Here is a 24,821-nt window from a genome sequence, read left to right as displayed (position 1 = left end):
TGTTTTGACTACTGTGGCTGTATAATAGGTTCTGAAATCAGGTAGAGTGAGGCCTCTCACTTTCTTCTTCTTTTTCAGTAATGCTTTGCTTATCCGGGGGTTCTTTCCCTTCCATATGAAATTAGTGATTTGTTTCTCCAACCCCTTAAAATATGACATTGGTATTTGGATTGGAAGTGCGTTATATGTATAGATGGCTTTTGGTAGAATAGACATTTTTACTATGTTAAGTCTTCCTATCCATGAGCAGGGTATGTTTTTCCACTTAAGTATGTCCTTTTGAATTTCTTGTAGCAGAGTTTTATAGTTTTCTTTGTATAGGTCTTTTACATCCTTGGTAAAATTTATTCCTAAGTATTTTATCTTCTTGGGGGCTACTGTGAATGGTATTGATTTGGTTATTTCCTCTTCGGTGTTCTTTTTGTTGATGTAGAGGAATCCAAGTGATTTTTGTATGTTTATTTTATAACCTGAGACTCTTCCAAACTCTTCTATTAGTTTCAATAGTTTTCTGGAGGATTCCTTAGGGTTTTCCATGTATACGATCATGTCATCTGCAAATAGTGATAGCTTTACTTCCTCCTTACCAATCTGGATACCCTTTATTTCTTTGTCTAGCCTAATTGCCCTGGCTAGGACTTCAAGTACGATGTTGAATAAGAGCGGTGATAAAGGGCATCCTTGTCTGGTTCCCGTTCTCAAGGGAAATGCTTTCAGGTTCTCTCCATTTAGAGTGATATTGGCCGTTGGCTTTGCATAGATGCCCTTTATTATGTTGAGGAATTTTCCTTCGATTCCTATTTTGGTAAGAGTTTTTATCATAAATGGGTGTTGAACTTTGTCAAATGCCTTTCTGCATCTATTGATAAGATCATGTGGTTTTTATCTTTTGTTTTATTTATGTGATGGATTACATTAATGGTTTTTCTGATATTAAACCAGCCTTGCATACCTGGTATAAATCCCACTTGATCAGGGTGAATTATTTTTTTGATGTGTTGTTGCATTCTATTGGCTAGAATTTTGTTGAGGATTTTTGCATCTATGTTCATGAGGGATATAGGTCTAAAATTTTCTTTTTTTGTAATGTCTTTACCTGGTTTTGGTATCAGGGAGATGGTAGCTTCATAGAATGAGTTGGGTAGTATTCCGTCCTTTTCTATGCTTTGAAATACCTTCAGTAGTAGTGGTGTTAAGTCTTCTCTGAAGGTTTGGTAGAACTCTGCAGTGAAGCCGTCTGGGCCAGGACTTTTTTTTGTTGGAAGTTTTTTGATTACCGTTTCAATCTCTTTTTTTGTTATGGGTCTATTTAGTTGTTCTACTTCTGAATGTGTTAGTTTAGGTAGGTAGTATCGTTCCAAGAATTTATCCATTTCTTCTAGGTTTTCAAATTTGTTAGAGTACAATTTTACATAGTAATCTGAAATGATTCTTTTAATTTCATTTGGCTCTGTTGTGATGTGGTCCTTCTCGTTTCTTATTTGGGTTATTTGTTTCCTTTCCTGTTTTTCTTTAGTCAGTCTAGCCAATGGTTTATCAATTTTGTTAATTTTTTCAAAGAACCAGCTTTTGGCTTTGTTAATTCTTTCAATTGTTTTTCTGTTCTCTAATTCATTTAGTTCAGCTCTAATTTTTATTATTTGTTTTCTTCTGGTGCCTGATGGGTTCTTTTGTTGCTCACTTTCTATTTGTTCAAGTTGTCGGGACAATTCTCTGATTTTGGCTCTTTCTTCTTTTTGTATGTGTGCATTTATTGATATAAATTGGCCTCTGAGCACTGCTTTTGCTGTGTCCCAGAGGTTTTGATAGGAAGTATTTTCATTCTCGTTGCTTTCTAAGAATTTCCTTATTCCCTCCTTGATGTCTTCTATAACCCAGTCTTTTTTCAGGAGGGTATTGTTCATTTTCCAAGTATGTGATTTCTTTTCCCTAGTTTTTCTGTTATTGATTTCTAGCTTCATTGCCTTGTGGTCTGAGAAGATGCCTTGTAATATTTCGATGTTTTGGATTCTGCAAAGATTTGTTTTATGACCTAATATGTGGTCTATTCTAGAGAATGTTCCATGTACACTAGAAAAAAAAGTATATTTTGCAGCAGTTGGGTGGAGAGTTCTGTATAAGTCAATGAGGTCAAGTTGGTTGATTGTTGTAAGTAGGTCTTCCGTGTCTCTATTGAGCTTCTTACTGGATGTCCTGTCCTTCTCCGTAAGTGGTGTGTTGAAGTCTCCTACTATAAATGTGGAGGTGTCTATCTCACTTTTCAATTCTGTTAAAATTTGATTTATGTATCTTGCAGCCCTGTCATTGGGTGCGTAAATATTTAATATGGTTATGTCTTCCTGATCAATTGTCCCTTTTATCATTATATAGTGTCCTTCTTTATCCTTTGTGGCGGATTTAAGTCTAAAGTCTATTTTGTCAGAAATTAATATTGCTACTCCTCTTCTTTTTTGCTTATTGTTTGCTTGATATATTTTTTTTCCATCCTTTGAGTTTTAGTTTGTTTGTGTCTCTAAGTCTAAGGTGTGTCTCTTGTAGGCAGCATATAGATGGATCGTGTTTCTTTATCCAGTCCGTGACTCTCTGTCTCTTTATTGGTGCATTTAGTCCATTTACATTCAGCGTAATTATAGATAAATAAGTTTTTAGTGCTGTCATTTTGATGCCTTTTCATGTGTGTTGTTGGCCATTTCATTTTTCCACATGCTTTTTTGTGCAGAGACGTTTTTCTTAGTAGCTTGTGAGATCCTCATTTTCATAATGTTTAATTTTGTGTTTGTTGAGTCGTTACGTTTTTCTTGGCTTTTTTCTTGAGTTATGGAATTGATATTCCTTTTTGTGGTTACCTTATTATTTATTTTTCTAAGTAAAAACCTAACTTGTATCCTTCTATATCGCCTTGTATCACTCTCCATCTGGCAGTTCAATGCCTCCTGTATTTAGTCCCTCTTTTTGATTATTGTGATCGTTTATCTATTGATTTCCATGATTTCCTGTTATGTGTATTATTTTGTTTATTTATTTATTTTTTAGAATTAATCTTAATTTGTTTGTTTTTGTGCTTTCCCTATTTGAGTTGCGTTGATATCAGGACGTTCTGTTTTGTGACGTTGTATTGTGCTGGTACCTGATATTATTGGTCATCAGGCCAAACAATCTCCTTTAGCATTTTTTGCAGTCTTGGTTTAGTTTTTGCAAATTCCCTAAACTTGTGTTTATCTGTAAATATCTTAATTTCTCCTTCATATTTCAGAGAGAGTTTTGCTGGATATATGATCCTTGGTTTGCAGTTTTTCTCCTTCAGTGCTCTGTATACGTCGTCCCATTCCCTTCTTGCCTGCATGGTTTCTGCTGAGTAGTCTGAACTTATTCTTATTGATTCTCCCTTGAAGGAAACCTTTCTTTTCTCCCTGGCTGCTTTTAAAATTTTCTGTTTGTCTTTGGTTTTGGCAAGTTTGATGATAATATGTCTTGGTGTTTTTCTTTTTGGATCAATCTTAAATGGGGTTCGATGAGCATCTTGGATAGATATCCTTTCGTCTTTCATGATGTCAGGGAAGTTTTCTGTCAGGAGTTCTTCAACTATTTTCTCTGTGTTTTCTGTCCCCCCTCCCTGTTCTGGGACTCCAATCACTCGCAAGTTATTCTTCTTGATAGAGTCCCACATGATTCTTAGGGTTTCTTCATTTTTTTAAATTCTTTTATCTGATTTTTTTTCAGCTATGTTGGTGTTGCTTCCCTGGTCCTCCAGAAGTCCCAGTCTACATTCTAATTGCTCGAGTCTGCTCCTCTGACTTTCTATTGCGTTGTCTAATTCTGTAATTTTATTGTTAATCTTTTGGATTTCTACATGCTGTCTCTCTATGCATTCTTGCAACTTACTAATTTTTCCACTATGTTCTTGAATAATCTTTTTGAGTTCTTCAACAGTTTTATCAGTGTGTTCCTTGGCTTTTTCTGCATTTATCCTAATTTCATTTGTGATATCTTTAAGCATTCTGTAAATTAGTTTTTTATATTCTGTATCTGATAATTCCAGGATTGTATCTTCATTTGGGAAAGATTTTGATTCTTTTGTTTGGGGGGTTGGAGAAGCTGTCATGGTCTGTTTCTTTATGTGGTTTGATATGGACTGCTGTCTCCGAGCCATCACTGGGAAACTAGATTTTCCAGGTAATCAGCTAAAAAAAATGCAGTCAGATCCCTATCTGAATTCTCCCTCTGGCTCCGGGTATTCGGATGTTAATGGAGCCGCCTGGGGAGGGTGGGGGAGGGATCAGAGAGCTACGAGTGTAGCACCACAGAATATAGAGCTGATCCCCGCGTTCACGCTCCGCCCCCGTCCGCCAAAATCCGGGCGGGACGGCTCCCCGGTTGGGACGCTACTCTCCCCTCTCCGAGACCAGTCACTTCCTCCCGGGGACTTCTCCCTCCGGTGTGCGGCACCGGTCACGCGAACTGGGTGGGCGTCTCCCGCACGAACGGGTGGGCCCGCCCCCAGGGTCTATTCAGGAGAATATAATTGGACCCCGCACTCACGCCCCGCCCGCTTTAGCCAAAATCCCAGCGGGACGGCTCCCTGGCTCGGACGCTGCTTTCCCCGCTCCGAGACCAGTCACTTCCTCCCGGGGACTTCTCCCTCCGGTGCGCTGCACCGCTCGCGCGAACTGGGTGGGCATCACCCGCACGACCAGGTTGGCCGCCCCCTGGATCAATTCGGGGGAATATAATTGGACCCCGCACTCACACCCCGCCCGCTTTCGCCAAAATCCCAGCGGGACGGCTCCCCGGCTGGGACACTGCTCTCCCCTCTCCAAGACCAGTCACTTCCTCCCGGGGACTTCTCCCTCCAGTGCGCCGCGCCACACAAGCGAACTGGGTGGGCGTCCCCGCGCACGAACGTGTGGGCCCCGCCCCGGGGTCGCTTTAGGGAAATATAGCTGACCCCCCCACTCGTGCCCCGCCCGCTTCCCGCCAAACTCCCGGCGGGACGGCTCCCCAGCTGGGACGCTGCTCTCCCCGCTCCAAGATCAGTCACTGCCTCCCGGGTGCTTCTCCCTCCGGCTGCGCCGCTACGCCGCCCGTGCCAACCAGCTAGACTCCGTCCTGGGATGGGTTTGGGGGGGTAGGGCTGGGCCCCTTGTCTGTGCCGTCTGCCCCCCCGGGCTCTGCCCCAGATCGGGCTCCAAAGGTCACCTGCCTGGTACGCTGGCTCCTAGTTCTGAAAACAGTCGCTGTCTGCCCGTATTTGTTCGTTTTTCCGTCTCTAAGTCTGTGCTTGTTGTTCAGAGTTCGTAGATTGTTATGTATGTGATCGATTCACTTGTTTTTCTGAGTCTTTGTTGAAAGAGGGATCCGCGGTAGCGTCCACCTAGTCCGCCATCTTGGCACCGCCTCCACAAAATTACTTTTTAAAAAGTGAATTCCATGCTCTACTTGATGCAGCGACCCCATGTGCCCCAGAGGGTTTTCTCGGCTGTCATCTTTACAGGTCTTTTCTCCCTCAGAGCTGCCAGTGGGTTCCAGCTATTAGCCTTTGGGTTAATAGGTGAGCGGCTGACCTTTGTACCACCAGGGCTCCTTAAGGTTGCTGTTGTTGTTGTTAGGTGTCAGTCGAGTCAATTCCAACTTATAGCAACCCCATCAGCTGCTTGGAGATGCTTCTGTCATCAGGAGAAAGATGTGGCGGTCTGGAAAAGGCCATACATGTCAAGCACTTCATCCGTTACTCTATTCAATGCCCCCGAGCTTAGACTGCCCCTACATTCCTCCTTCCAGGCCAATTCTGCCAATTGTCCTTCCAGGCCATTCTGGGAAGAACCGGGACGTCCGGCGCCAGTGTTGCTCTGATGCGTTTCTGACGCTGAACTCAGGTCACTGGCTTTTATTTCTGCATTCTGCAGGCCTTAGCCAACACCTGGGACATAGTAGTTAATATGGATAAGATTGTAGGTGATGCTGATGAATCTCTTTCAAAAGCAGTCTATGCCATTTTGGCATATAATCTAGCAACACACCAAGATTGTGAATACAGGTCTCCTGAGTGATGCTGCAGTGCCCCTCCAAAGTCTATGCTGACCAGTTCTCCTTTTCCAGCAAGCATATGAATGGAATGCAGGCTGCCAAGAAGGCAGATAGCAGAATGGCTGACCCGTTTGTATTAACAAGGAAAAACATTGCCAATCCAGTTTCCCTGGCAAAATGATGACAGTCTATGTCATGTTAACCTCAAAGCTCTGGTGTTCTGGAAAGTTCTGGGAGAACAGGGTAAGGACTGACATGAACTGAATGCCTCCCACATGCCAGTCCCTGCTTTAGGTGCTTGACCTACAGCATCTTATTCTATTAGGATAACAGTCCTGTGAAGTGTTATCACTTTTTTTTTTTAATTTTAAACAGACGAGGAAATAGAGACTCAGAATATTATGTTATTTGCCTCACCTCATGTAGCTGATATTGGCAGAGCTAGGATTTCAACGTCTTTCTTATGCCTAATGCTGTGCTTTTAATACTAAAGACACCACAAAAACAACCAAGATACAACAAAATCCTCTTGTGTACTGTTAATTTGGGTTAGCCAAACCCTCTTTTGACATGCAAATACTTTTTGATAAGGTTAACCTACTATGTCAGTCTCACATTGGAGATACTGTTGATAAGATTAACTTTTACCTCTTCTTCAACAAGAAACCTTGGTAGCTTAGTGGTTAAGAGCTACAGCTGCAAACCAATGGGTTGATAGTTTGAATCCACCAGGTGCTTCTTGGAAACCCTATGGAGCAGTTCTACTCTGTCCTATAGGGTCACTGAGTTGGAATTGACTTGATGGCAACAGGTTTGTTTTTTTCTCATTTTTATTCTTTAACAGGGGGTTCCTGGGTGGTACAAACCATTAGAGCTCAGTTGACCACTGAAAGGCTGGCAGATGGAGCTCGCCCAGAGGCATCTCAGAAGAAAGGCCTAGAGATCTACTTTCGAAAAAATCAGGAGCACAATTCTACCCTGACACACGTGGGGTCACCATAAGTGGGATTGACTTGACAGCAACTGGGAGTGGTGGCATTCTCTAATAGAGACAACTCTTCCAGTGAGAAGGAATAAGGGACAACCTGGAATTGAGGGCTGGGCAGGTGGAGCGTTTCTGAGGGTGTGACACCTCAGGGACGAGAAGATGTAGGGTCGGGCGAGAGTTTCAGGGCTAGGCCACGCTGGTGAGAAACAGCATGGCGAGGGGGTTACGTGTGTGGGATCTGGACCAACCCCTTAGGTTTAAATGCTGCCTCTGCTGTTCGCGGTCTGTGACTTTGGCCAAGTGCCTCACCTCCTGCACCTCACACTCTTGTATAACTAGTGATAACTAGTAGTATGTACTACACTTGAGTGTTGTCAGGAGTGATATTTTCCATATACAATGCTTGATAACTTGTTGTTGTTAGCTGCTGTCAAGTTGGCTCCAACTCATATCTTACATATAACAGAACGAAACTTTGCCTGGTCCCGTGCCATCCTTATAATCATTGGTATGTTCGAGCCCATTGTTGCAGCCACTGTGTCAATCCAGCCTGCTATCTGTGTCCACAAGCCTGGTAGCTAGTGATTCATAAATATCAGCTCTTGGTGTGCGTCTGTCCACACCACCTGAAGGTCCCACTCAGCAATCAGGAGATGAGTCTCCTGTGGTCGTTTTAGGATGTGTAAAATGAGCCCAGGTGGCTTGGTGCTTGATTGTGGGGAGAACTGTGCAAACGAAACAAAAAACCAATAGTCTCTTTTGTGGCTTTCTTTAGCTTTCTAGAGTTTGGGTTTATGGGGTTCCCATATCCAGAAATGTAGGGCCTTTTTGGCTAAAAGGAACATTTATTTTGCCCCTAAAACTCTGCATTCACGTCACCAAATTATATTTTTGATTTGAATCTGAAATTGGGTTAATTATATTCTAATCTCAATAAAATTTTCATTACGTGCAGGTATGCTAGCTTGTGACAATCTATATCACAATCAAAAGGAGGATGAGGAGACACAGTCCTTTGACAGATCTCAGAATTTGAAATAATTCTAATGTTGCTTTCTCATGCTAACTCATTCTGATAAGTAGGACTTGTTACTGTTATTATTATCTTTACTTCTCACTTCTTTATTTTGGGACATCTGCTTGTCTTCTGAACATCACGGACCTCCGTGCTTGGCGTGCCCAGGTGATTCAGAGGCTCTGTGGCAGGGTGCAGCATACATTGATCCGCCTTTTTGATAATCGACTGAAGCGGTGATGATGGGCGGCAATGTATTTGTGTGGGAATAAAACTTTCATCCTAATGAAATGTGATTTTATGAAAGAAAGACTCCTAACCCTCTCACAGACTGAGCCAGGTCATCAGGGGTAAATGGGAAGTATTTGAGGTTTCTTTCTTTCTTCATTTTTTTTTTTTAAAAACACATTGGGTCCACCAGCTGTTACCAAGAGCATTAATAAAAATATTGTCAGCTTAGAGTTATTGCTGCTCCTGAAGAAAAGATAAATGTATGCATTTTAAAATCTGGACATATGAGGGTTTAAAAAATATTGTTGTAGAGTTCTCCTGGCTACTTTTCCTTAGCTCTTTTCCAAGCTTTGGGCTGGAGAAACTTAAAAATGTACTCTGTGCCAAAGTTAAATATTAAATGAAAACCTTGTGTCTGAGGAGCTCCAGGATTAATAAAACGTGGTAAAATAGGTAAGATCTCAAATCATCAGAAAAAGGAATCGCTAAAGGGGGATTCTATACATTGTAAAAGGTGTCGCTGTCTGAGCTGAGGGATAAAACTCATAGGGGAAAGATGGACCGTGGTGTTTTTGGGTTTAGGGTAGACATCGTCTCTTGGAAGGTATGACAGTATTATACCACAAATGGTTAACATGCTCGGCTGTTTACAGAAAGGTTGGACTTTTGAGTCCATGTAGAGCAACCATGGAAAAAAGGCCTGGCCATCTACCCTAAAAAATCAGCCACTGAAAACTCTGTGGAGCACAAGTCAACTCTGACACACATGGGGTAGCCACGTGTCAGAATCGCCTCAATGGCAACTGATTTCAGTGCAAAAAAAAAAAAAGATGTGAATAAGCCAAAAACATGTAATGCCTCACACAAATCTTCGAGGCTTCTATTTATCTCGAGAGTCTCCCTCCCCTTGAGGACATCTTATCAGTATCACTGACTTCCGAAAGTCAAGTCCAATTGTTTTAGTGAGTATAAATTTTAATAGCATTACATTTTTCCTTGAAGTTTATTACTTTCTTTCTGGAGGAAAACACTGGGGGTAAATGAAGTACTGTTGAAGGATTAGTCAATCAACCAGCAATCTAAAAGTTTCATTTCCCTTTCACGGTTCATTGCAGTGACCATTTTTTTCCCAACCTTAAATGCACAAATTGGAAGGGCTCTTTGAATTTCAGCTCTCCTTTCCCAAGTGTGCTGCAGGGATGAGGGACCTCGTGCTGAGAGGCTGGCTGCAGAGTAGAAAGAGCCTGTGAGCTGTGGTCTGAGCCACCTGGTTTTGGACCCTGGTGCTTTCACTTACCAGCTGTGTTACCATAGGAACCTCCATCTCTTAGCCTGGAGAATAGGAACAGTAGTCCTTGCAGAGATCAAATTTGATAGCAAATGTCTGATAGTTGCCAGGCAATGAGCAGAAACTCAATAAAGGACAGCTAAAAAGGGTGGAGATGAGTCGGAATTGACTCAAAGGCAATGGGTTTGTGTTTTTAATTTAATTTAATTTATAAGTGTCATAAAGCTCTGCGTTCTTGCTATCACTATGGCTCCAGGATCCAAAACACCAACCAGTTGCCGTGGATTTGACTCCGACTTATGGTGACCCCATGTGTGTCAGAGTAAAACCGCGCTCCAGAGGGTCTTCAATGGCTGATTTTTCAGAAGCAGGTCACCAGGTCTTTTTTCCAAGGCACCTCTGGGTAAACTCAAACCTTCAACCTTTCAATTAGCAGCCTAGCTCTTAATCATTTATACCCAGGAATTCCTCCAGGATCCAATAGGGTATTACCGTATTTTTACACAAATAAGTGCACCGTCTCCTTTTGTTTGCCCACCTTGCCCTTCCTCCTGAGGTATTTTTGTAAGTGTGGCATGCTAATTTTTTTTTTTTTTTTTACAGCAACATGTAAAAAAATACCTTGAAGCAGGGAGGGTGAAGTTGGCAAACAGATAGAAGACGCACATTATTTGTGTGAAAATATAATACTATACATTTTACCAACCAATTCTGGTATCTTAGGCACATCTGTAAGCAAAATCGCTCTTAAAAGAAATAATCTGTTCCGAATTTGTTGAGCTAGCATCTGATGTATAAAAACTACCCGTGGTAACAGTCACCTCACCTTGCACTGAATGATGTTTGGAACACTTCGCTGAAATAAAAATGTGACTTCGATGCTTTTGAATAGGTATCAGAGGAGTAGTCTGTTGTGTTGGGGAAGAGAAAGGTATTAAATATATCTAGTAGAAATAAGATAAAATGGTAATAAATTTAGGAAAAACATTATCAGGCCAATGAGTCCTTGTGGAGAAACATACAAAAGAAGTAGGAGGAAACAATGAAATGTTAACATTCTTAGATGGGAGGCCAAGAACATGGATGTGACCTAAAACGAGTTAAAGGACCAGTTCGACATTACACTGGTTACCGTGCCAACAGAAATGATATTATAATGAGAAACCCACAAGTCAATGAAATAAGCAGTAACTTCCTGTTGTATGCTGTTTAGTTGATTGCAACTCATAGTGACCCTACAGGACAGAGTAGAGCTGCCCCGTAGGGTTTCCAAGGCGGTAATTATAATCTTTACAGAGGCGGACTGCCAATCTTTCTCCCGCAGAGTGGCTAGGGAGTTAGAACTGCCGACATTTCGGTCAGCGGTCAAGCTCTGAACCACTGTGCCACTGGGGCTCTAAGCAGTAACTAGGTGGTACAAATTGTTAACATGCTTGACTGCTAACCAATATACTGGGAGTTTGAGTCCTCCCAGAGGCACCTTGGAAGAAAGGCCTGGGGACCTACTTCCAAAAAAATCAGCCATTGAAAACCCCAAGAAGCACAGTTCTACTCTGACACACACGGGGTCACAATGAGTCTGAATCGACTCCATGGCAACTGGCTAGATGTACTAAAGGTGCTCCAAGCTTCGCCTTGGAGAATGTCCGAGAAAGGGTTCCCACAGCAAAAGTTAGGATAACGAGGGAAGGAATCTGGACTCCAAAAAGGGTTTAAACTGGCTTCTATATTTCAGGACATCTTGGATATTGCAGTCCTGCCCAATTCCCTCTGGCTTCAGTGTGGAAAATGTGAACAAATACATTTGTGGATTCCCATTGTATCACCTGTTGTGCCAATTGCCTTGGCTGAATGGATGAGACACTGGTCTGGGAAGGGTCGGGTTTATTCTCTTGGTGTTTGTTGGAGTGAGCCTGGAGCAACAGTAGCAGACTAGAGCTAAGACTGATGTCCTTGCTCCTTGTTATTTTCAGAAGGGTGAAGCCTGCTCACAGGAGGAAGGAGAGTAGTGGGTCAGCTAATACTACTATAGCCAAGACCCTGTCTCTGCAAGCTGTGTTTCCTCCATGTAGCTGTTACACTGGCAACACTTGGTGGCTAATGCAGCATTTATTACATTCTTTTATCTCTGGTTAAATCCTTTTAACTGTTATTATTAATTGTTCTCTTAATAACCATAAAGAGAAAATATGGTTAACTACTTTACCAGTCCCTTAAAAAATGCAACTATTCTATATGTTGAAAGATGCCCTATTTGTGCTTAAATTATGGGATGGTTTGGCATGACAGCTAACATTCACAGAGGACTTACTATTTGCCAGGTACTGTTCAAAGTGCTTTCCTTTGATTAATTCAGTTAATCCTCAGCAATATTCCCCTGGAGTGGCAGCTAGTATCATCATCACTGTGACAAAGAAACCAAGGCACAAAGTGTTTAAATAACATGCCAAAGTCCCACAGCCAGTGTCTTAGACTGGGTTCTCCAGAGAAGCATCTATCTCTGTATGTTATGTATCTTATCTAATCTAATCTACCTACCTACCTACCCATCATCTATCTATCTGTCTGTCTGTCTATCTATCTAATCTAATCTATCTCATCTATCCATCTATCTATCTATCGACTTATCTCAAGGAAATGGCTCATGCTGTTGTGGCAGCTGGGAAGTCCTAAGGTCCATGGGTCAGGCATTGGCTGGAGACTTCTCCTGACTCACGTGATTGCAGGGGCTGATGAACCCAGATTTGGCAGGTTAGATGAGAGGCTGCTGGCTCACAGGGCTGCATAAGCTGAGGAATCCCAAGGTCAGCAGATCAGGTGATAGGCTGCTGGTTCAAGTCCCTAGAACCGGACATCAGGTGATGATGAGCCAGAAATAGGATTCAGAGCAAGCAAGCAAGCTTTGCCAGAACATCCATATATATATTGGATGCAGGCCACACCCATAAGGAGACTCCTCTTACAAATGATTGGCTGATCACGTCAGATCACATAATGGAGGATGACTACATCATTACACAATTTCCAAATTGCAGCATTACATAACTGCCAAACTACATCATTACATAACTGCAAACCACTGAGAATCAAGGCCCAGTCAAACTGACGCACAATCTTAACCATCACAGCCAGTAAGTAGCAGGGAATTTGTCTCTAGGGTCTAGGCACTTAACTAGTATACAATATCACCTCTTTGAATAGGTACTTTAAATATAGACCCTCATACATATACTCTGTAAACCCTGGTGGCGTAGTGGTTAAGAGGTACGGATGCTAACCAAAAGGTCGGCAGTTCGAATCCACCAAGCACTCCTTGGAAACCCTATGAGACAGTCCTACTCTGTCCTATAGGGTCGCTATGAGTCAGAATCGACTCGACAGCAATGGGTTACATATACACTTTCCATATTCATGCCCATCCATGAGGACTGAATTTGGAATTCTTATACAAATGCTGTTGTGCTTTTTATAGCCATTCAACTGCCAGATTAAAACCCAGGCTTATTTGAGAATACAGTAAAACTTCATTTATTTAATCATTTTTGTACACCTCTTATGTGCAAAGAACTCTACTAGGAGCTGGAATAAAGAAAAATAAGACGCAGTCCCTAATTTATTGAAAACCTTAAAGACCAAAAAAAAAAAAAAGAAGACCAAAGACTGAATAAATCCTCTTGCACAAAGCTCCTCTTAAGTCCAGTTAGGTGTGGAGAGAATTTTGGAATGTTAGGGTTTCGTTGGCTCTGGTAGGTCATGGCTATTGGACCTGAGAAGGAGGAGGTGTACTCATCCCGCAGGAAGAAGAAAGTGCCAGGTCAGCGAAAGAGACAACTACTCTTCAGGCCAAACCTCCAACTGTCAGGAGTAAATGCATGGTTACCTGGGGAGGCAGGGCAGAGTGGAGGGTGACCAAGTGGCTGAGCTGGCTGGTCCCTGGGTGATAGACTTTCTGAAGAAGCGGTAGAAACTGTTGCTGGGTGCACAAAACCAAGCTGACTGGGTTCAAATCCCAGCATTGGACTTTATTGTCTATGTGACCTCAACAACAACAACAACAACGAGAAAACAGTTGCTGTTGGACTGATTGTGATTTATGGCAACCCCTTGTGTGTAGAGTGGAACTGTACTCCACAGGGTTTTCAAGACCTTTTGGAAACAGACTTTTAGGCCTTTCCTCTGATGTACTTCTGGGTGGGTGGAACAGCCAACTTTTCATTTAGTAGTCAAGCGCTTTATTATTTATGCTACCCAGGGACTCCTTATGTGACCTTAGGGAAGTTCTTTTTTTTTTAACCTTTATGTGCCTCACTTTCCTCCTCTGTAAAATGAGAACAATAATAATACTTTATAGGGCTTTTGTGCAAATTAAAAAGTAAATATATGTAAAACCTTTAGAACAGTGCCTGACAAAGAGTAAGTACCATTTAAGTATTAGCGAAACACCGGTGGTGCAGTGGTTAAGTGCCACGGCTGCTAACCAAAGGGCTGGCAGTTTGAATCCGCCAGGCGCTCCTTGGAAACTCTATGGGGCAGTTCGACTCTGTCCTATAGGGTAGCTGTGAGTCAGAATCTACGCGATGGCACCGGGTTTGGTTTGGTTTTTATTATTATTGCTGTTATTATCACTGATAGAGGCAGGAAAGGATCTCAGGGGCTTAGACAGGCAGGGGCTCACAGCCACCCTCACTTGGAACAAATGTAATCCCAAGAAACTCTTCCCTCCCTCAAATCTTTCAGAACGTATTTCTCTGCCTCCTGCCTGTTTCATCCTCTAAAGAAATTTATGACAGTGAAATATGTGCTTGTACTCCCTCCTCTTAATTAAAGTTATTTCCAGGTTAGATAATAACGCATTGTTAATGGTGACTCCTTCAGAATATTTAACAGGCTCTGCTTCTTCATTGGCTTTGGATCATTTGAAACTGGAAGAGGAAATCAGAGGAGTAGACACGCAATTCTAAGAGCAAATTGCATAATCCTCACTGACATCCAGTCCTGCCCTATGTGAAGCTACGTATCTGGTGCCTCTTGTTCCAGATTTTCCTCTGAGATGCCTTTCACTGCTCCCTGATAGCTATGGATGAAAGGTGTCCAGTGAATAAGATCGATTCTCACTTAACCATGTTAACAAAAGGGGACATTAATTCCAAGTACCACCCAGATCAGGCCAAGAGGTGCCTCTGCTCTGGACTCCACAGTGGAGGGCTCCGCTCTGGCCTTCCTCTAGCCTGCCTCCCCCAACCACTGTGGGATGAGAAGCCGTTCAGAGCCTGCGTCCTTTGAGACCGTGCTCTGGATACATAAACCAATTGCTGTCAAGTCGATCCCGACTCATAATGACCCTACAGGAGAGAGTAGAACTGCCCCACAGGATTTCAAAGCTGGTGAATTTGAACTGCCGATCTTTTGGTTAGCAGCTGAGCTCTTAACCACTGCACGATCAGGGCTCCTCTGGATACACAGGGCCCTGAAATTCCCTACCCAAATGACCTTGAGCCTCTTTTTTTTTGGAGCCTGCAAAGGCTTTTTCTCGGGGTCTGACATTCTGAGGTGGACTGCATCAGTGGGATGTGCACCCCTGGGCTCAATGTGGGCCAGAAAGCTGGTGTTTGCTAGGCATTGAGGATGGAACTTGGCTGTGTGGACCATGTGGTCGGCATGGCTGTGGAGCTGGTTGTGATGCATTGCAGAGCTGAGGGTGGGAACAAAAGAACGAGGGGCAGGCGGATCTCCCTGCACCACTGCACTCTGGTGCAGAACTCCAAGGAATCTGAGAATTCTAAACCCAAACCTGGCTTTCCAGGTCACTGTATAGTCATATTTGCCAAGGTGGAGAAATACAGCATATTCTATTTAACAGTTTATTTTCTTGATTTATAAATTTTAAATATTTAGGTATATGGTTTGTGGGCCTTCAGGTGTACTTTTGCCCAAAGCACCACAAATGTCAGGAGCAGGTCTGATTACACACACACACACACACACACACACACACACACACACAAACACACACCATGCTAGCACCACAAATGTCAGGAGCAGGTCTGATTACACACACACCATGCTAGCGCCACAATATCAGGAGCAGGTCTGAATACACACACACACACACGCAGACATACATCATGCTAGCTAGCACCACAAATGTCAGGAGCAGGTCTGATTATACACACACACACAGACACACACACCATGCTAGCACCACAAATGTCAGGAGCAGGTCTGATTACACACACACACACACACACACACCATGCCAAAATGTCCATGACTTTCTTTGCTGACACATAAGTGCCCAAGAAATAGAGATGAGAATTCAAAATCAAGAGCAGAGAAATAACCAAATACCTGCGATGACTATCTGTTAGCATTTTTTATTCTTTCCTTATCTTGCAGATGAGATTTCTGGGATGGGAAATCCTATCCTAATTAATACATCAAAACCAGTAATGGGCAGGAGAAAGGAAGGCGCTCCAGTTCCGGGTCAGGCCCTTCCTCGCCTCCGTCGGCCTGATCGGCCTCAGCCATGGCGAGTGGTTGTGGCCCTGGGGCGGCCTCAGCGGCAGCCAATCTGACTGCGGTGAGGGAGACCATGGACGGCTGTTGAAAATATGACAAGCTGACTTTCTGAAGAAATCTTGATATATGTCCAGCTTTGCAAGAGTATTTGAAGATTGCCTTGTAGTCAAGAATGTAGGATGAAATTACCGCATGCAGCAGTGTAGAAACATTTTCCTCTTTAAAAGAATTACAGAACCATAGCTTTATAAATGAGTGGAAAGTGGCTCATGGAGAGAACTATCAGATGGGTTCACGTCACATCTTATTCTTTTTTTTTTTTTTTTAACAGCCCTAATGCATTGGCATCGCCGTATATCGCATTTATGTATCCCTTATTTATAGCTCTGATAGCTTTAATTTTCTAAACAGTCTGTCTATCAGATGTGCACTTCTGCAGTGTGTGGTTGAAAGCATGGTAGAACCCATCAGTAGTGATGAAGTAGTTATGACTTGTTGACATTTCCATTATAAACTTTAATTTTGAATTGTTTATGAATAATAACTGTGGATTTATGTTGTACTCAGCTGAAAGTTGACAGAATTTCAGCCACCATTTGTGAATTTTTATTTAGATTCATTATGTATATCATATTCCTGTTTTCTGTGTGAGCATGAAAAACATTTCTTATAATCTGCCCTTTAACAAAGAGTGTTTAGTTTTTTAAACATAAAGTTTGGCTGGCAGTTAATGTGAACCAGATCACTTTTGTATTGAAAAATAAAACTTTTAGAGACTTAGATTTTAAAAGTAATGACAGTGTTCAACTTAGTATTGCTTGTAGTTTGAATCATTTAAATCTAATGAAGATATTAGTTGAGAATGTTTCTCTAAGTTTTATACCCTATAAATAAAGGCCTAAAAAAAGGTATAAAATGAAACATACCCAACTTGCAAAATTCGTTTTTACTTTTATTACATAAAAGTAATTTGAGTGCTTACCTAATAAATCTTGAGTGGTTATCTCATAAATCATTAGGTAGGAAGTGTCTTTCAGACCAAAAAAATGTTACCTTTTTTCCTGAAGAAATAAGGGTTTCTAGTCATTAAACTGGAGCCCTGGTGGCACAGTGGTTAAGAGCTTGGCTGCTAACCAAAAGATTGGCCGTTGGAATCCACCAGCTTCTCCTTGAAAATTCTATGGGACAGTTCTGCTCTGTCCTAAAGGGTTGCTATGAGTCAGAATCGACTCAGTGGCAACAGGTTTTTTTTTTTTTAAGTCATTAAACATAAACTGAATAATCAAGTGTTCTATATGAGCAATCATAATTATGTCTTTCTAAGATCAATTCCGTGTGTCATTATTTTTACCCTGAATGTTTTAACTAACCAAAGTGAGCATTAAAAATAAATTTTAGAAAAAGTTTTTGTTTCCGCAACAGAATCTCAATGGCATATTTTTCCTGAAACTAATATGGTCTTAATCTGATATTATTGTTTCTTAAGTTTTAGATTTGTTTAAGCTTGTGTTTCTGTAGTTAATGATGGGACAAGCCTTCACTCTTTAGTTGTAGTTTTTGTTCTTTTAGACATGATGAAGTGATTTTAATAAGCCTTAGTAGTATTTGAATAGCAATATTCTCTACAGTTGTTTTAAGAATTGCATCATTTGGTCATTCTGACTTTTTAAACACACGACATCTTTATCAAGTGCACTGCAAAGTCTATTATTGGCGTAACTGGTAGACAATAATAATTGTGATGATAAATCATTTGATTCATAATAAAAACTGCAAATACTGCATGTTATTTATAAAATAAAAATCACTTTCATTAAGCTCATAAAATAAAGCAAAGTTTATATATAGTTTTAGGCCATAAGAGCTGATAGTTTTATTTATGACTTTGTAGATTAAGTTATTTATGTATGGAACAAAGCAGGAAAATGTATTGAGAAAGAGTTATGTTTACAGAGGACTTCTCTAATGTGTTACATTTCTAAAGTGTAAACATATATTTTTAATGCATACTTCAGAAATAGTAAAGTAAATCAAAGTAATGATATAATTGCCATGTTGTGCATGTTATCAGCAACAACAACAAAATAAAACCATTCTGGTGGTACTGGCATGCCAAAAAAAACACAAAAAAAAAACCGGTAATGGCACCGTTTCACTGGATGAAAAAGCAAAAGAAAGCAGGGGGAGAATCCCCAGAGACTGACTCTACCGAACGCGGTACGTACCTGCTCTCTGCCAGCCAAGGCTGTGGTGTCTGAGAATTAATGCTGGAATATCTAGAATGCTTAATAAAAATTCCAGGAAACTTGGGGGCTTCTGGGCAGCAGATGTGCAATTAAGAGGAAAGAAATATTTCCTCTTCCGTGAAAGTCACAAGTACAAAGGACAAGGTGTTCACGAGGTGGCAGCTAGGTATGACAGGGTGAGTCTGTTTTCTTCCTTACAGCTTCCTTGTATTCTAAATCTCTGAAGCTAAAGCTTATTGGGGAGAGGAGAGAAACCTCTTTCTCCTCCCGTTAGAGCCATGGGGAAGATTGCTTCTGTGCTACATCGTCTGCTTAGCGCGCACACAAACTGCACACCCCTCCTGTCCTGGTTGAACGTAGGCTGCCCGTTTATTCCTGTACACCTGCAAGGAGGTGAGAACTGCAGCTAGGGTAGAAGAAACTTAATTTTAGAAATCAGGTTCTTTCCATTTGGATTCCAACCCCCGTGGATCAATTTGGGATAAGTTAACCCCATCCTCTCCATTTACAATCATTGTGTCCTCTGACAAATCACTGAATCTCAATAAGCTTCCGCTTCTCCAGATGTGCAACGGGAATAACAACACTCTGCCTCACAATAAAAAAAAAAAAAAAAGGAAATCCTATGGACCACGATGGTCTCTTCTCATTGTACCTGGAGTCTTCATGAGTCAAGGGCTGACCTGATGGCAGCCAACGACGACTACCTCACTAAACGGGGGCATCGGTGGTTCAGCAACACAGTTTTTGCTTTCCATGTGGAGGCCTCGTTCGATTCCTGGCCGAGGCATCTCATGCTCAGCGAGCACCTGTCTGTTAGTGTGAGCTTGTGTGTTGTTATGATGCTGAACAGGTTTCAGCAGAGCTTCCAGACCAAGACAGACTAAGAAGAAAGGCCCAGTGATCTAGTTCTGAAAATCAGCTATGTAAACCCTACGGGTCACAACAGCGCAACCTGCAACAGATCGTGGGGATGGCGCAGGACCAGGCAGCATTTCCTTCTGTTGTGCATGGGGTCGCTATGAGTCAGGAGCTGACTCGACAGCAGCTAACAACCACCACCGCCTCAGAGTTACCGTAAAAATTGCCAGCACAGGGCCTGCTTCACGGTAAATTATACTTGCTAAATGTTTGCAGCCTCTCCAAACTCGATGCGGTCTTTTTTAAGAAATGGTGTACATTTAAGTCAGATATACCATTTCATCTTTTTATCTGAATAAAAATTTCTCCCTGTCCCTCTCGGCAAAGTCATTCAAGCATCGTCTCCACAGACGTGTTGGGGGTCTAGCTTGGAGAGGAAGTCTACGGGGATGGCTAGAAGGAGAGTAGAGGATGTTGTTTGACTGGTTTCTGCCTCTTTTCCAAGGAACTCCTGAGTTAAAAATGCATCTGGCTCCCATTTTCTGCAGAATTTTGCTTATTTGAAATGTCCAAGAAATCAATTGATACGACTTCAAACAGACTGGGTTTTGTTGTCCGTGTAAAAGCCCAAACCCGTTTGTGTCACTCCCACGTCTGGACTTCGCAAGCGGCCAGTTCCCTTCATATCCTTGTGGAGGATTTCTTTTTGGCGGCTTACCCTCTGCACTGAGCCAAGTGTCAGGCTGGGAATTGAGGCAATAAATCTCTGTGAGTCTTCATATTTGGAATTTCTCCTATTGCTTCTGATAAAGAAATGACAGAGCTTTTCAGCTTTACACATGAACCTCATAGAGAAATTGGTAATCCAAATCATGTTTTGCTCATAAATGGGAGAACAAAAAGTACCCAAACCTGGCTTTGAGTTAACCCTGATGATTTTGAGGGCTTCGGTGATGAGGATAGAAATTATCTTTGTTTTTGACCAGATTGCACTTGGAATTTTTTAGTATGAAAACAAATTCCTCTCTGTCTTTTTTAAATATCCTGACTAAATCTTTCTCAAGGGGTGGGGGATGGCAAAATTCTTCCACGGTAAAGGCCTCAGCAAAGATCTTTGCCTTCCTGTAGTAAGAATGACCTCGTGACTGCTTACACCCCTTCCTCTACGCCATCTCCTCGTCCACTTTGGCATTTCCAAGTTTCCTACGGCCCTTCCATGACTGACTGCAATGAATGTGATTGGTGCTCAGCAATTCCTCAAAAAGTGGAAAGGATTTTCCATGATCTACACACACACACACACACACACACACACGCTCTGAGATGACTAATGACACTAACCCAGGTCTGGCCAGCTCTTTGCATGATCACAGCAAAAAGACATTCTTGAATAAAAACAAGGAAAACAGCTTAGAAAGATTTTTTCTTTTTAAGCTTCTAGTTGATTTTGAGTATTTTCCAGCCAACAACATCACCTCAACACTTACTGTCTGGCATCTCAGTGGAAGTGGTAAAACTTGTTTGGAACAGAAAGCTTCATTCAGCAGCGATTCCTAGGCCCTAGTTCTTCTTTGCCTGAAACCCACAGTCATTAAGAGGAGGAGAGTGACCTTCTTCGCCTGAAACCCACGGTCATTAAGAGGAGGAGAGTGACCTTCTTCGCCTGAAACCCACGGTCATTAAGAGGAGGAGAGTGACCTTCTTCGCCTGAAACCCACGGTCATTAAGAGGAGGAGAGTGACCTTCTTCGCCTGAAACCCACGGTCATTAAGAGGAGGAGAGTGACCTTCTTCGCCTGAAACCCACGGTCATTAAGAGGAGGAGAGTGACCTTCTTCGCCTGAAACCCACGGTCATTAAGAGGAGGAGAGTGACCTTCTTCGCCTGAAACCCACGGTCATTAAGAGGAGGAGAGTGACCTGATCACCAGGGGTAGGAAGACGCTGGGAGTTTGGTTTGTATTGCTATGACCTCAGCTGGCAAGCAGCCCTTTTTCCAGAAATCACGGTTTTAGGGCATACCATATGAAGAAAAGAAAAAAAAAATACCATATGAGAAACCCATTTAATAGGAAATTTTTTTTTTCCCTCTTTTTCCAACTCGACAGCAATGGGTTTTCGAAGTCCCTGATCATCAGCTCTTGATTATGATTTTTTGGCAGTGGCAACACAATCAATGATTCTGACACATCCGTCATTTGGAGTGAACTCCAAATTCTATCTGATCTTCGTGCCTTTGGAACAACTGACTTTCACTGATTTAACTAGCTCTTTTGGTGTCGTGCAGATACAGCCTTTTGAACTCGTAAAGCAGAGTCACTGTGTGGCTAACGAAAATGCTGGCTAATCTAAAAATCATGTACATTTGGTTTGGGGATGTGTTTTTTACTAACGTTTGAACATGAGTGTATCTGATGTCCTGAAGCTCATTTCAAACAAAATATTGAAGCCATAGGGTGAAAACCCTATGCAGAGTTCCCATTTTAACCCTTATTTAGTTCTCCCTTTCCTCCTGTTTATGTTATGACTTGGGACAGAGTAGATAAGGAAATAACTTTGAGGGCATTTTTGGGTTAAAAGTCTTTGTTTTTTTTATTCTTATCATGATACATTATGGAAGCTCTGAGAGAACTACAAAATGCTATAGCAAGTACAACTCCTTTAGTTTGCATTTACTAATGCATTTGTTAATGCATCCATTTAACAAACATTTCCGCAGTGTCTGCCAGAGTCAGGCACTGGCAGTGCCTTGGCAACCATAAAGGAAACAGCAGAGCTGCCCCATAGGGTTTCTTAGGAGCACCTGGGGGATTCGAACTGCTGACCTTTTGGTTAGCAGCTGTAGCACTTAACCACTACACCACCTGGGTTTGTATCTTAGTGGTGGAAGTCAGATGATAGGCTAAACGAGATAATTTTAGAAAGTAAAGTGCTATAAAGAAAAGGAGCAGAGTCATGGGAAGGGGCGAGGATTGATGTTACTTTAGCTAGGTGGTCAGGGAGGGTCACCTGAGGAGGTGACAGCTGAATGTAACAAAGGAGCCAGCCATGTGAAACTTCTGGACAGTGTGCAGGCTGCGCACCCAGCAAGTGCCAAGCCTAATAACAGTCCTGATTTCTAACCTAAAGGTTGGCAGTTCAAACCCACCCAGCAGCACTGCGAAAAAGAGACCTGATCTGCTTCCATAAAGATTACAGCGGTTCTATTCTGTAACACACGGGGTCACCATGAGTTGGAATTGACTTGATGGCTATATATATAAATATACACACATATATATGTATATATTTTATCGTGAGAATTAAATAAATTAATATATGTAGAGTGTTTAGAACAGGGCCCAGCAACCATAAATGCTCACCGCTCTTCATTTCTCAAATATTCACTGAGCATCTACCATGTTCCAGCCTCAGTGCTTGGTCCTGGTAATTCAGAGTTGAGTGTAGGGTCCTGGCCTCAGGCGCTCACTTCAGACTCCAGTTCAGAGTTTCTCAATGTGTGGTTTACAGACCATCTGCAACGGACTCACTGGTCTTCCATGTTAAATATCAAAACAACAACCAAACCCAGTGCCCTCAAGTCAATTCCGACTCATAGCGGCCCTATAGGACAGAGTAGAACTGCCCCATAGAGTTTCCAAGGAGCGCCTGGCGGATTTGAACTGTCGACCCTTTGATTAGCAGCCGTAGCACTTAACCACTATGCCACCAGGGTTTCCTCCATGTTAAATAAGTGGGTTAATTTCCTTCCCAGGGAGTTTAGGGTAGGCTTTGGGTGGAGACTAGAAATTTGCATTTCCTACAAACTTGCCCCAGTTGATTTTTATCTGCACTAAAGTTTGAAAGTCACTGTCCTAATTAATACACTGTGACTAAAACTGTTGTTCTTTCCATTACAGTATATAGTTTTGCATCAAATGTAAGCAATTGCCCCACTGCAAAGAACACTTCATGATACTCAGGAGTAGCTCTGTCTGGTTCATGAAGCCATAAATATCACAGAACTATGGCTCATAATTAACATCCTGCAATCCTTAGGCCTAACTTTTTGTTAACATCCTGCAATCCTTAGGCCTAACTTTTTGTTGGTCCTCAGCTGGCTGGAGATGTTGTGTGTTTTGGATTAACTAGCTTTTAGCAATGGCTTGAAGTTTTGCCTGATTCTCTTAAGTGTCATTTAAAACCTGCCAAAGGGTGAGAGGAAGTTTTTACCTTTTAGGAAGAATGTGCCAACCACTATTTACCAAAGGCTCTTGCATTCTGGAAGAAGTTCTACTTGTAAGTAGATTAGCTTTACCAAAACTCCTCCCTTGGGGTCCTCCCCATACCTATTTTTAAAATGTAATGTCACCGAAAAGGGAGATAAGAAAGACTTACTATCTCTCCTTGGCTTTCAACTTGAATGTATCCTATTCATTTTCTCACTTTAGAATGACTTTTTATACACATTCTAAACGGTCTTAAATCCAAAGAACTCAAAGAATGTTGGAAACAAGGACAGATTTATACTGAGCTACTTGTTACTTGAGGATGAGTGATAACATTTTCTAAGATCTAGACCAGATTCCAGGCCAGCCTATGCAGTGCAAGGGTGAGGCTTGTTTTCCCACCAAATGCCTTCCTAAAGGGAGCTTGGTCTGGGAACAGAATGTATTCCATCCCATTTCTTTTTCATTTCGCATTCTTCCCTCTTTGCTGGTGTCCATCCATAGCTACCCAATAGCTATGGGCAGATAAAGTGATGGTGATGAACAGGAGGTCAGAACAGATTATTGAGCTGATGTAAGTTGGATTCTTCAACATAGATCTTAGAATCTTAGAATTGACAGAGAGGTCAAAAGAAGCCAGCTTTGGGGGTTGACAGCCTACCACCTTTTCATTTATTTGCTTAACATTCTGGTTGGCAGTGTCACCCAATGAAGAGTATGAAGAATGGATGAGAAATGTAAACCATATAAAAACTGGTGGAACCCAAGACGAAGATCTGCTAATGCTCAGTCAGTGAATGACAGAAGTATGTAGGGCAACAGAGCCTCAAATGAAACACCAGAGAAAGAGAGTGGTATTAGATGCAAGCTGCTCCTCTGAGAAAAAAAGTTTCTTCTGAATTTTTTATTAGGTTTCAACTGACAACATAGCTTTTTGTATAAAAAGAAACAGAAGGAAAAGATTCCTTTCCATATTATATTTTTCCCTTAGATTTATCAATTTAACCAAACTTTCCTTTATTCATTCATTCAACAAACATTTACTGAGTGCTAAGTATGTGCGCTTGGCACAGTTCCAAGTGCTGGTGACACAGCAAAAAATGAGACAGAAAGATCTTGACCTTACAGAGTTTATATTCCATTAGAACTTTCTCTCTTCTTCATCTCAAAAAATGATGATAGCTAATTAGTATCCATCAGACAAAGCTAAAATGTTGAAAAGGAGTCCTTCTCTGTAAAAGTACGGACTGACAAAGGAACCACATTTTCTTGGAATTTACTCTGCCTTCAGTTTTCTCGGCATATGAGTCAAATAGTTTCTGTGTCCATCATTGTCATTTATATAGTTCTGGCTCTGTGCCTGATTTGGGCTAACTATGCCCCAGTGTCTCCTTGCTCTTATCAATCATGCTTGGGTAGTGATGGCACTGTCCCCGTATCTTT

General features: G+C 41.9%; 1 protein-coding gene across 5 annotated transcripts in view; it reads right to left on the bottom strand.

The window, feature by feature from the left end:
* Positions 1-24,821, bottom strand: part of COL8A1 (collagen type VIII alpha 1 chain) — a 186,192-nt gene that overhangs the window by 42,027 nt on the left and 119,344 nt on the right. Inside the window, exon 3 of one of the 5 annotated variants that reach the window (XM_049857922.1) lies at positions 12,263-12,387. The exons of the other annotated variants lie outside the window; for them this stretch is intronic. The gene's annotated coding sequence lies outside the window, so the exon portion shown is untranslated. The remainder of the gene's footprint in view (positions 1-12,262; positions 12,388-24,821) is intronic. 5 annotated transcript variants of the gene reach the window in all.

The sequence above is a fragment of the Elephas maximus genome, chromosome 18 (genome assembly GCF_024166365.1).
Source record: "Elephas maximus indicus isolate mEleMax1 chromosome 18, mEleMax1 primary haplotype, whole genome shotgun sequence".
Lineage (NCBI taxonomy): Eukaryota > Metazoa > Chordata > Mammalia > Proboscidea > Elephantidae > Elephas > Elephas maximus.
Note: the sequence above shows the minus strand (reverse complement) of the source record. Positions and strands in the feature narration are given on the sequence as shown.